Below are 14,044 nucleotides of genomic sequence, written 5' to 3'. Positions count from 1 at the left end.
CAGTTTATTCTATCCCATGAACGCCATTCACCATCCTGAATGTTCGGGCTCTAATACCCAAAATCCCCTTTCCTCTATCCTTCCTTCTCCTTTTTTGGTCTCCCTTTCCCTTCTCCTTCCACTTCTGACACATTGACCTTCTCAGCCAATCTTTCATCGCTCATCCTCTCCACATGTTCGAACCATTTCAGTAGACCCTAATCAGTTCTCGATCAGACTGCGCAGACTACCACACCTATCACTTACTCTGTCAATTTTTACAAATACCCGCTTATATATATATATATATATATATATATATATATATATATATATATATATATATATATGGATATTTTCAAACATAAAACACGTATATAATTACTTCATCCGTGTTTACCCGCTCAAGAACTATTCATTAAAGGATAAATATGCGAGCAAACTCACAGCTAATTATGTGTAATCTGCCAACATGACGGAAGTGCCTCGAAAATATTTACCAATTTACACGATTATTAATTCATGTTCCTTCTCTTCTTGCATTCAATATTTTTTTTCTTTTCTTTTCTTTTCCGTGGCGACGCGCAAATATCAGAAAGCTTTGAAGTCATCTCTCTAGCTTTAGCAACGCTTTTATCTTCGTCTTCCTTAAAAGAATGTGATGATTACACACACACACACACACACACACACACACACACACACACACATCCACACGTGTGACTCAAGAACGTTTTCGCAGGGAAGGAGCCTTGAAAGGTGTGTTAATTTTCTTCTGGGATCTTTCGCTGTTTGCCTGGGACTCGCTGGGAGACGTAGGAGAAAGCTCGCCTCCGGATCTCATGTATGAAGGTCACGCTCCTCTCCCTAAGAACGCGTTGTTTGTGGGAGTTTGTTTATCATGAGACTAAAAGACAGATGAACAAAAAAAAAAATCTTATGGATCAAGATGTTTTTGAAATGTCTATCGAGGGTAAACCGCTCTGTACTACTGTTCTATGAATCACCTTACGCAAGTGAAGGGGGAAAAATTTAAATCAGTGTATCACATACCCATGTCATTCTACTGTTGTGGCAAGATTCTTGGGACGTAACTAAACTGAACTTTATTGACGAGAGAAGGGAGGAAATCTTGCAAAATTGAGTGGTGCCAACTGCCGCGTGGGTGCTACTCTCTAACAGTTTCCCTCAACACCCACTGGACCTTAGTCCGCACTGCGTTGGTCCACGGAGCGCTCCATTCACCAGCGACGCCGTGATTTCCCGACCCGCCCAGAGCGGAGGCTATACGTCAGTTGTAAGGAGGGGTGCTGAGATGTTTTCCCTCAGTCTTAAACCTGAGGACAGTCTGCAGCTGAGGTTAGGTGGCTCCTCAGCTCGACCTCGACCCTCCGTCGTCGAGGAAATGCGTCTCTCCCCGGCCTGTGTTTGTTCGAACATCTGTCTACTGCCACAGTACGTGACTGTCACCGTACGTGTCTGTATATATTTACATATACCTTTGCTTCTGTACCTGCTACGTTCTCTTCCCCAACCCGACCACTGACACGTTTGGTCTATGTCTACTTCGACGAAGAGAGAGAGTGTTCTTGGATGAAATCATTTGCCAGTGGGAAAGAAGTACAATTCTACCAAATGTTCCTCGAAGTCTAAAAACTACACGTGAATAATATCCAACAAAGAAAAATAAACTTGAACACTCACTTGAAAATGTTTATTCTTACTGTTGAGTAAGACGTAGGTCTTCTTCTCTCTTACGTCAACCGCTCACCCTCCCGACATGCATAGTTGCTGTGCTTATCCGTTATGTAACTCTCCAGAGCCCAGCTGCAGACGACGGCCTGTGTCAGGAAAGATTTCTCCGTTACATCTAAGTGACATCATGATGTTACAGAGGACTGTAATCTGCATCAACTGATAGACATCACAGACGTCTCTCCGTAGCATTTTGAAACGCTGATGCAAAATACTATTACAAACAGTCACAGGATATGAGTATATGTGGCCAGAAACTTATACTGAAAAAAAACAATTGAATAAATCGAAGAAATTAATGATGGTGAAATGTGCAACGTAAGAGGAGGAGGAGAGGAGGCTGGCGGATCCGGGAGGGGCAACGGACGCGAGGGTCCTCCCGCGGTGGACGTTTCTCCTCCTCACCTTCTGCTGTGACTGAACACACCATCGAGCACTGCAGTGGATTTTCAGAGGAAAATTCGACAGTTTGGTAATTCTAAGTTTTAGGGAGGGAGAGAGAGAGAGAGAGAGAGAGAGAGAGAGAGAGAGAGAGAGAGAGAGAGAGAGAGAGAAGCTCCATGTAGGTCACTAGAGGGGAAAAAGAAGCAACGAGATCTAGGAACGGTCGTCAACCACATCCTCACGGGAATACGGAAAACTTGTATGCCATGATAATGAGACTAACGAGAAGGAGATTGCATCAGGCAGGCTGTGGTCCCAGGGCGGGCTGGTGCACCGCAGCGGGTAGCCAGTCCGCCCATGACTCCCGGCCCCCAGTACATCTGCCCCCCCTATGATCTGTACGCCTGGTTACCACCACCATACAGGCGCCCTTCGTACCCGCCACCCACCATCGCCCTCCTAAAGTGGCTGTGAAAAGTCAGATGACATTCACTTATATCCGAAGGGAGGAATGAACTTTACTAGATCAGAATAACTTCCCGATATATATATATATATATATATATATATATATATATATATATATATATATATATATATATAGTCCTTCTAATCCACGGGGAAATGAAGCACGATAAGTTCCCAAGCGCACTTTCGTGTAATGATCACATCATCAGGGAAGATACAAGAAAGAAATGTAACCGTCAGTTGATATACGAAGAAGAGACGTAGCTATGACGCCATTCACCACTTCAAATGACAGGTCACTTTTGTCCAGACTGTATCTTCGGCAGTAGAATCTCGTCAAAGAAATCTTCACACCAAAGGAGTTCACATCCCTGCTACTGGAGGGAGCGCAGCCTTGGGCTGCAGGAAAACTCTGGGAAAAAAGGGACCAAGTTCTCTCTATAGATATCGTGCGGTTATGTCATTTCTTATCCTTCTGTCATCTAGTTCTTTCCCAGCCATCACGCAGCATCACCACCCACATACCAACAGCATACGTACAGTGTGGGTATAAATAAAGCACCAATGAATGTCTATCCAGCTAACCACCGCGAGCACTTCAACAACCATACACCACACGCCTTTACCTCCGTCTTCTAAGATTCGCTGCACGTTTTCTATCCATCCCCTTCCTTCAACTGCGGTAATGATGGAATTGTAGTGTGTTTCAGATACTATTACATCTCTATGGACCCTCGGGTGCCTACTTATTGCCACATACAGTTTTTTCTGTTTTCTTTTTTTTTCTGAAATTTTTATTTTTCATTTTTGCCCAGAGGGTCCATAGCGTTTCTGGTGTGTGTGTGTGTGTGTGTGTGTGTGTGTGTGTGTGTGTGTAGAGGGGAGGTTTGGGGTGATACAAGCAAGGGACTGTGGCGTGTAAGACCCTGACGTCATCACTGACCTCATGCTGGGGGTTGAGAAGGAGGAGGAGGATGAGGGAAAAAGAAGCAACGAGATCTAGGAACGGTCGTCAACCACATCCTCACGGGAATACGGAAAACTTGTATGCCATGATAATGAGACTAACGAGAAGGAGATTGCATCAGGCAGGCTGTGGTCCCAGGGCGAGCTGGTGCACCGCAGCGGGTAGCCAGTCCGCCCATGACTCCCGGCCCCCAGTACATCTGCCCCCCCTATGATCTGTACGCCTGGTTACCACCACCATACAGGCGCCCTTCGTAACCCGCCACCCACCATCGCCCTCCTAAAGTGGCTGTGAAAAGTCAGATGACATTCACTTATATCCGAAGGGAGGAATGAACTTTACTAGATCAGAATAAACTTCCCGATATATATATATATAATATATATATATATATTATATATATATATATAATATATATATATATATATTATAGTCCTTCTAATCCACGGGGAAATGAAGCACGATAAGTTCCCAAGCGCACTTTCGTGTAATGATCACATCATCAGGGAAGATACAAGAAAGAAATGTAACCGTCAGTTGATATACGAAGAAGAGACGTAGCTATGACGCCATTCACCACTTCAAATGACAGGTCACTTTTGTCCAGACTGTATCTTCGGCAGTAGAATCTCGTCAAAGAAATCTTCACACCAAAGGAGTTCACATCCCTGCTACTGGAGGGAGCGCAGCCTTGGGCTGCAGGAAAACTCTGGGGAAAAAAGGGACCAAGTTCTCTCTATAGATATCGTGCGGTTATGTCATTTCTTATCCTTCTGTCATCTAGTTCTTTCCCAGCCATCACGCAGCATCACCACCCACATACCAACAGCATACGTACAGTGTGGTATAAATAAAGCACCAATAATGTCTATCCAGCTAACCACCGCGAGCACTTCAACAACCATACACCACACGCCTTTACCTCCGTCTTCTAAGATTCGCTGCACGTTTTCTATCCATCCCCCTCCTTCAACTGCGGTAATGATGGAATTGTAGTGTGTTTCAGATACTATTACATCTCTATGGACCCTCGGGTGCCTACTTATTGCCACATACAGTTTTTTCTGTTTTCTTTTTTTTTCTGAAATTTTTATTTTTCATTTTTGCCCAGAGGGTCCATAGCGTTTCTGGTGTGTGTGTGTGTGTGTGTGTGTGTGTGTGTGTGTGTGTGTAGAGGGGAGGTTTGGGGTGATACAAGCAAGGGACTGTGGCGTGTAAGACCCTGACGTCATCACTGACCTCATGCTGGGGGTTGAGAAGGAGGAGGAGGAGGATGAGGAGGAAGACTCTGTACATAACCATCCCTTTTCTACATCTCGTTCGTGTCGTCTTGTGCGCACGGACACGAGGAAGTTCCGTTAAGCGGAGGAGCATTTCTCGTCACAGGTCATTACCGGGTCAGACCAGGTCCGGGCAGCACAGGGGGTGTTCAGGGTGATGTAGACCTACGTAGCCTCATTGAACTGTGAAGCTTCCATGAAATTCAGCAACGGAGATAAGCAACAGCGAGTGAGCGGCTGCAAAGCGTTGAGAGAGACATTCCATCCGACTTTTCCATCTGAGTTGCGAAATCGGAACGTCATTCATTTTCAGCACATTTTCGCAACGAGTTAAATATGGAACTCATTTCTTTTTTTTTCCTCTTCTTTTTTCATGCTGTATGACTGGACCATGTGTTAACTCAGGCCAAGCTATCATATGCATCCTTTACATATTTACCTCGTCGTCCAGCGAGTCACATGTGATGCAGTATTTCATAAAGCTACTAAGCAGCTAACAGCTACTTAGTCCCTTCCATCACTAATTGCTTTATCGAACCTCTTTTTGGAACTCGACGAAAAAACACTCAGCCGACATCAAAGTGTCCAAAGTTGGTTATTTGTTAGTTAAGGACTGAACCAAGATTGAATTAAGATCAGAAACTTAGACTTAAATACTTTCTGCCGGCGCTGGGGCCTTAATTTTAAAGTTTTGATCACCTCCCGAGTTTTGTGATGGGTAAAGGGCCGTCCTCCGTCCTGGGGATAATAGACTCTTCACCTGCTCACGCAACTGTCGGGGTAAAAGGACTGTTTCACCGTGGCCATTACCTCGCTCGTCTAGGTGTTCATACACAATACGGTCGCTATCCTCTCTCTCTCTCTCTCTCTCTCTCTCTCTCTCTCTCTCTCTCTCTCTCTCTCTCTCTCTCTCTCTCACACACACACACACACACACACAATCATGAAATATAAAAACAGATTCTCACAAATCCACTCCGTCACCAACACTGACAACACTACAACGCTCGGAGTCGGTGCTCGGTGTCATCCCCTGCCGACGAGACTCAAAAGGCCTCGTCTGGAGTCCTGGACTATACCATCATACACACCAGCATTTCACCGAGGCCAGGTATTACACACGCACCTCAGGAAAGAAGATAAACACAAATCATTGCTCAGCATCACTGTTAACGAGATCGTTGAGTGCTCCCATGAGAGAGAGAGAGAGAGAGAGAGAGAGAGAGAGAGAGAGAGAGAGAGAGAGAGAGAGAGAGAGAGAGAGAGAGAGAGAGAGAGAGCGTCTTGTGATGCCAGATATAACACGGCTCTTTGCACGCCACAGACGCGCTTGAGACAATGATGGATGACTTTAGCGTCGACTGGAAACACAAGTGGGTTCCTAATGAGGGGACCACCTGGTTCCTAAGGCCACGGTGAAGCACTCCCCAGTGAGCCAGCAGCCGGAATTAGGTCGCCATGTAAGTACCTACTACTCCACTGACTAGACCATGTAATTCGGTCTCCTGGTAATTTAGCCCTTAAGGGGTCTAGTAACTGGGCAACCTAAGATCTAGATAGATGACCCCCTCTGGTTACGAAGGAGCCAAGTAGCCTAGACACCTCGTCGTCTCAAATCCAGGTGGCTTTGTCATCTGATGACCTACGATCTGGGGAAGTCTACTACCCTGGGGGGAGAGAGTCAGGTCAATCGTCCATACACAGCTGGTGGAGTCATGCATAACACTCCATACAGCTGGTGTTGTCAGACCACTAGCACTACAGCTGGCCTACATGTGAACTTGAAAATTATCATCACTTAAGATCTAGGATTTCCGGCAAGGAGAAACCACTGACCCATCCCACTCAGTGACGTTGGAGTTGTATATTTGTTGTTACTACGTCATCTGAGGGCGATTAATTTGCTATTTGATTATGGTGTTGTATCTTACAATATGTCATTAACAGATTCCTCATGACATAGAATTATTATTCTCCATAGCCTGAAACACATGCCTGTTTTTGTTATGTAAATAAACGATACATACACCATACGAGTTGTATTTCCTCTTTGTTTTCATATGTGTAATTGTGCTACCAGATATCACAACATTCATCTGTTTCCTTCAGCTACTTTAACCGTCTCTGGATGTCTGTTGTGCAGTGCAGTGGATAATGCTAATGCATCTTTTGACATAGGATATCATGGAGGATGGCTATATGGTATCCGACACCACTCATATATATATATATATATATATATATATATATATATATATATACCAAAAGGGAATACTACAAGGTGTACAGCACTGCTCCTGTTAACTCTTACTGCATTATTCAAAACGAGACGTCCAGCGCATACATCTCCCCACTGTGCTCACTCAAGAACTACGACGCTAAACAAATGGGTTGCACTCACATTGAGACATCAAACACAACACCCGTTCACCAAGGTTAGACTGCGATATTATCCATAATGTGTTCCTTGTGATGAGGCTCTTGGCTCATCCCATGAGGTCGATGGTATATCTTCCATGGTGCAAAACCCCCGAGCGGCAGGGAAGATAACGGGGCTGTTACCACCTGGGAAAAGCGGTAATAACTCATACAGATGGTTGAGGTGGGGGAGGACGACACAGGCTATTTGGATGGATCTGTCGAGAATAACAACCTTGGTTGTTTGAGGATGGACGACGCCGTAAGTGGTTACTATGTGTGTGTGTGTGTGTGTGTGTGTGTGTGTGTGTGTGTGTGAGTTACGTGGGAAGAATTCTAAGCTCGTGTTTACCCATACCTTTAACGTTTGTATATACGTGTCTTTACTCCTATGTATGTATGCATACACTCATCCCACCACAAGCCAGGTACCCATTTCTCAACCAGTCCGGCAGGGAGGGTGAACGCTTGGGTTGGGTGTGAGCCGACTGCCACGCCAAGGGTCCGAACCTATTGCGGGCCCGCCCGTACCAATTTATGGTCAGAGGTGCTAACCACTACACCACGGAGGCCCTTAAGGAGAGGACGCTACTGACGCGAAGAAGCGGCACTTCTTGGAAACCCATCGCGTTGTCGATGACAAGAAGGGGAGGGAAAAAAAAATAGAGTCGGTTTTCTTGACCGTAGAAACTTCAAATGTATCTTACCGAGAAACAAAGATATACTGGGAGGCCATTCCCTCAGCAAAGCTTTGCGGGCTCGAAAATTATGCTCCGGACAGCCTCGCTATTCTGCTGAGCAGAGAATCTTGCCGTTTTCATCTTCAACGGTTCGTTCTCACTAACAGCCAGTTTCATCACAGTTCTTCACCTTGGGAAAAAACAAGATTAAGGACCCCCTCCTCAACATCGACAACTCTCCTCAGAAAACGTCTCCCAAAATCTAAGGGACTTTCAGGGAGAGACCAAGTTAGTACTTCTATCTTTGCTGTCACCTGCGGATCACAGAGTGCCTACTGCACGTTTTGAAAATACGTTTAAGACTTTCGATTATTCGTCCCCCACCCAAGAAATATATCCTGGGGGGAGGTGAGGTAGATAGGCCTTTACACGTTGGGCAGCATCTCATTTAGCCTACAGAAGGTGCCCACAGAGTCACCCACGTCACGTCTTTTCATCCCAACTCTCTCTCTCTCTCTCTCTCTCTCTCTCTCTCTCTCTCTGTACTAGTCCATGCATGCCGCATGTCTGTCTACCCATTTGTCCTTCCATCCACACAACCGTTTCTTCATCTCATCGACATATCCATCTCTCTCTCTCTCTCTCTCTCTCTCTCTCTCTCTCTCTCTCTCTCTCTCTCTCTCTCTACCTCGGTACCCCACTACTGTTGCTGCTGCCTCCCCGCAGACGTGAGTGAGGCAGGCCCAGGGCCCACCATCGCTACGAGACACATGGCATCAGCTCATGCAAGACCCCATCATCCCCCCCCCCGCGTCACCACACAGCCAACTGGTGTCCCGCAGACAGCCATCTGCAATGTTGCCTTTATCTGCATGTTATCTGTGTGCGGGATGAGTTTGCGTGATAATCTGTAATAGCCTTCGTTATGACTTTACATTCTCGTCTAGTTTCGTAATCTGTTTGCCCTCGTCGAGCGCAATTTTCGGATGAGAATTAAGGTCTTACGCACTGCCGATTTTGTCCACGCCACTAATTCAGTGCGAGGAGTAATTATACACGATTCGTTAGGTCGTACTGTTATTATTAGGTATATCAGATTTCCGTACGTAAGGATGTTTTCAAGTCATGGCTGTGTGTGTGTGTGTGTGTGTGTGTGTGTGTGTGTGTGTGTGTGAACATAATGTTATGATGTATTCGTCATTTTGGCGAAATACCTTCGTTTCTGTGATCTGGTTCGTATGAGGAATTCACGACCTCCTCCCATACATAGTCTCGGGGTTACCGAGTCTCTGGGAGTCTTTTCGTTAAAGGCTATTACTCACTCGACTCCACACCGCCAGTTTCACAGAGGATGGCTTGTGTTTCTCTCTCTCTCTCTCTCTCTCTCTCTCTCTCTCTCTCTCTCTCTCTCTCTCTCTCTCTCTCTCTGACTCACCAGGGCGCACACACACACACACACACACACACACACACACACACTCTCTGGTTCTTGGCAGAGGTAATTAAGGAACATGTACCATCCATAAATTGCAGGGAGACGTTGCTGGTGGCTAGGCCAGCCAGCCAGCACGGCCCATGTTGACGGGGAAGTGATGAGCAATAAGCGGTAACCCATTCCTGCATTTGATCCCTGGCTCTGTTTGATGTGTGTGTGTGTGTGTGTGTGTGTGTGTGTGTGTGTGTGTGTGTGTGTGTGCTTCAAAGTGGTTATATTTCTGCCTTGTGTTGTATATTCATATGTATATATTTAGGTATATTCAAACTCCAAAGAGTAGGAACATGCCAGTATATATATACTCGTACTTGGTACACCAGGTCCCCCTACCCCAGAAACTACACCTGACACCCCCCTCCTCCCCGCTGATACACCAGATCCCCCTACCCCAGAGAGGCTACACCTGATCCCCCCTGATACACCAGATCCCCCTATCCCTAGAGAGGCTACACCTGATCCTCCCTGCTGATACACCAGATCCCCTACCCCAGAGAGGCTACACCTGACACCCGCCCCCCTCCCCGCTGATACACCAGATCCCTACCTCAGAGAGGCTACACATGAACCCCCCTGATACACCAGATCCCCCTACCTCAGAGAGACTACACCTGACACCCTCCCTGCTGATACACCAGATCCCCTACCCCAGAGAGGCTACACCTGAACCCCCTGATACACCAGATCCCCTACCTCAGAGAGGCTACACCTGACACCCTCCCTGCTGATACACCAGATCCCCCTACCCCAGAGAGGCTACACCTGACCCCACTAATAAACCAGGTCCCCCTACCCCAGAGAGACTACACCTGACACCCCCCCCCCCGCTGATACACCAGATCCCCTACCCCAGAGAGACTACACCTGACCCCCCCCCATACACCAGATCCCCTACCTCAGACAGACTACACCTGACCCCACCCTCTTCCGGATACACCAGGTGCCCTTCCCCTGAAAGACTACACCCTGATCTTCTGATATACCAGGCGCCGCCCGTTCCCCCCATACCTCCCCCCTCCTCTCGTGCCCTCCCCCCTCACCAACCAGGGCTGTGCACCTCATGGTGGGGTGTAACACAACACCCTCCGCCTCGTTAACGAGGATGTCGACTCCCGCCATGATTGGATAAGCCCCTGTGCCACAACCCCGTGATACGACCATTATGCTCTGCTTGACGACCGAACCCCTCGTTTTCTATGGCTTCGCTCTCTTCCCCCCCCCCCCAAGCCTTAGGCACAACAAGCACAGGGGATGTGCTTGTGGGCCACTCACGACACAAAACCGCCATTACAAGCAAGCCTGCACCCAGGGAGAAGGTGGCGCTACTCCCAGCCCCTCATTAGCGCCCCGGGCCGCTAGTTGCGCTGGTTATTAGCTGTGACTGATGGCGAGTTTAATTAGATATCTCCTGATTGCTTTAAGACACGGTTACCGACCAACGGAAGGACAAGACGCTTGAGGGTGCTGGGGAGTTAATGGTGTGTGTGTGTGTGTGTGTGTGTGTGTGTGTGTGTGTGTGTGTGTTGTGTGTTTTAACGTTAATTGCATGGGTGTGGTGAGCGTGGATAGTTGGGATTGGGAAAGATGATGGATACGTGGTGGGGCTTAGTGGAGGAGTGGTGAGGGAGCGTGGATGGGTTAGGCAACGGATGGTGGATGGACGTAGTAACATCGTCGGGTGGGTGAATGGGTGAGGGAAAGATGGGTGAATGAGGTAGAAGAGGATGACTTTAATGAGCAGGTAGGAGAGGGTGAACGATTGTGGTACGGTAAGGTAGACGAATATGGTTGAAGAAGTCGGATGAAAGTGGTAGGCAAAGGTGGATGGATATGGATGAGGAAGGTGGATGAACGGGATAGGGGAGGGTGCACGAGTCTAGTAAGGCGGGACGGATGAGAACACAGTGGAACAATGGAAGTGTGTAAATTGAGCACAAGGCCTGGCACAGCGTGAGGCTATGGCACAGCGCAACACTAGGAGGGGGAGGGGAGATCTCGCGTGTCAACACAGTGTCGCACTTCCAGACACACACACACTCAAAAGACACGAGACTCGGGGCGCCGAGGCTTCTACCTCGACCTCAGTGTGAGTAATGACAGTTATGCCATTCGCTCCACAAACCTCACGCGAATTCAAGACACTGAAAAAAAAAAATATAGTTCATGTAAAGAAATAAAACGTTTTCATATATTCATATTCAACGGATGATACACCCGACAAATGACTCTGTGTTTTTTGCGTAACAGCATAATGGAATGAATTAATATGATCCCCAGAAATGATTCGTATTTTTGCATAATGGCACAGACGAGTGAATTACGTGCGGGCTAATAATGACTTTTCCCCCCCGGGCTATTTTGCAAGATGAATGACGAAAGCACAAAAGCTGGCAAGACCCGGTGTGTGTACAGCGACAGACACTGCCTCGTCACTGCACCAATCACTGACCTATACAAATCACGCGTGACGGTGTAGACTTCGTCATAATGAAGGCACCAATGAACCGATTACTTCCTTGTCGCACACGTCCACATTGGATGAATCTGGGTCAGATGGGGAGAAAGGATTCACATCGCCGATCTGATCGCGCGATCGACTGTATGTGGGGATTCAAATGCTTAAGAAAGTATTAGAAGGACACAGAGGTTCCGGGGTGTGAGGTACGACGACAAGTTCTTCTTCTTCTTCATACACGGTTGTCGAACACTTGAATGTTCGCCTCGCCTCCAAGCTGTGCTTTACGTAATGAGTTCCAGCTCTCTCTCTCTCTCTCTCATCTCTCTCTCTCTCATCTCTCTCTCTCTCTCATCTCTCTCTCTCTCTCTCTCCTCTCTCTCTCTCTCCCTGCCATCATGGCCACATCGTGTTCGTTGGTACTCGTAGGAAAGGTAGGCACTCCTCTTTCCTTACTCTAGAAGTCTTGGCTCACAGGACATCCACTGTGCTGAGCCTCGCCTGGCCTTTCCACCAACACCCTTGTATGTATATATGTGTGTGTGTGTGTGTGTGTGTGTTGTGTGTGTGTGTGTGTGTGTGTGTGTGTGTGTGTGTATGTGTGTTTTAACGTTAATTGCATGGGTGTGGTGAGCGTGGATAGTTGGGATTGGGAAAGATGATGGATACGTGGTGGGGCTTAGTGGAGGAGTGGTGAGGGAGCGTGGATGGGTTAGGCAACGGATGGACGTAGTAACATCGTCGGGTGGGTGAATGGGTGAGGGAAAGATGGGTGAATGAGGTAGAAGAGGATGACTTTAATGAGCAGGTAGGAGAGGGTGAACGATTGTGGTAGGGTAAGGTAGACGAATATGGTTGAAGAAGTCGGATGAAAGTGGTAGGCAAAGGTGGATGGATATGGATGAGGAAGGCGGATGAACGGGATAGGGGAGGGTGCACGAGTCTAGTAAGGCGGGACGGATGAGAACACAGTGGAACAATGGAAGTGTGTAAATTGAGCACAAGGCCTGGCACAGCGTGAGGCTATGGCACAGCGCAACACTAGGAGGGGGAGGGGAGATCTCGCGTGTCAACACAGCGTCGCACTTCCAGACACACACACACTCAAAAGACACGAGACTCGGGGCGCCGAGGCTTCTACCTCGACCTCAGTGTGAGTAATGACAGTTATGCCATTCGCTCCACAAACCTCACGCGAATTCAAGACACTGAAAAAAAAAAATATAGTTCATGTAAAGAAATAAAACGTTTTCATATATTCATATTCAACGGATGATACACCCGACAAATGACTCTGTGTTTTTTGCGTAACAGCATAATGGAATGAATTAATATGATCCCCAGAAATGATTCGTATTTTTGCATAATGGCACAGACGAGTGAATTACGTGCGGGCTACTAATGACTTTTCCCCCCGAGCTATTTTGCAAGATGAATGACGAAAGCACAAAGCTGGCAAGACCCGGTGTGTGTACAGCGACAGACACTGCCTCGTCACTGCACCAATCACTGACCTATACAAATCACGCGTGACGGTGTAGACTTCGTCATAATGAAGGCACCAATGAACCGATTACTTCCTTGTCGCACACGTCCACATTGGATGAATCTGGGTCAGATGGGGAGAAAGGATTCACATCGCCGATCTGATCGCGCGATCGACTGTATGTGGGGATTCAAATGCTTAAGAAAGTATTAGAAGGACACAGAGGTTCCGGGGTGTGAGGTACGACGACAAGTTCTTCTTCTTCTTCATACACGGTTGTCGAACACTTGAGTGTTCGCCTCGCCTCCAAGCTGTGCTGTACGTAATGAGTTCCAGCTCTCTCTCTCTCTCTCTCTCTCTCTCTCTCTCTCTCTCTCTCTCTCTCTCTCTCTCTCTCTCTCTCTCTCCCTGCCATCATGGCCACATCGTGTTCGTTGGTACTCGTAGGAAAGGTAGGCACTCCTCTTCCCTTACTCTAGAAGTCTTGGCTCACAGGGACATCCACTGTGCCGAGCCTCGCCTGGCCTTTCCACCAACACCCTTGTATGTATATATGTGTGTGTGTGTGTGTGTGTGTGTGTGTGTGTGTGTGTGTGTGTGTGTGTGTTTATATATATCGCACAAGGCCAGAGTGATGCGCGTGATCTAGTATTTACTGATAATAGGAAAAATGAAACACT

The 14,044-nt window shown here is 47.3% G+C and overlaps 1 long non-coding RNA gene across 1 annotated transcript in view; it reads right to left on the bottom strand.

Annotated features, from left to right (window-relative positions):
- LOC139752587 (uncharacterized) overlaps window positions 1–14,044 on the bottom strand; it is an 822,887-nt gene that overhangs the window by 712,849 nt on the left and 95,994 nt on the right. The window contains exon 2 of the long non-coding RNA XR_011713539.1: window positions 1,684–1,820. This is a non-coding gene — a long non-coding RNA (uncharacterized lncRNA). The remainder of the gene's footprint in view (window positions 1–1,683; window positions 1,821–14,044) is intronic.

The sequence above is a fragment of the Panulirus ornatus genome, chromosome 13 (genome assembly GCF_036320965.1).
Source record: "Panulirus ornatus isolate Po-2019 chromosome 13, ASM3632096v1, whole genome shotgun sequence".
NCBI classification, from domain to species: Eukaryota; Metazoa; Arthropoda; class Malacostraca; order Decapoda; family Palinuridae; genus Panulirus; species Panulirus ornatus.
Note: the sequence above shows the minus strand (reverse complement) of the source record. Positions and strands in the feature narration are given on the sequence as shown.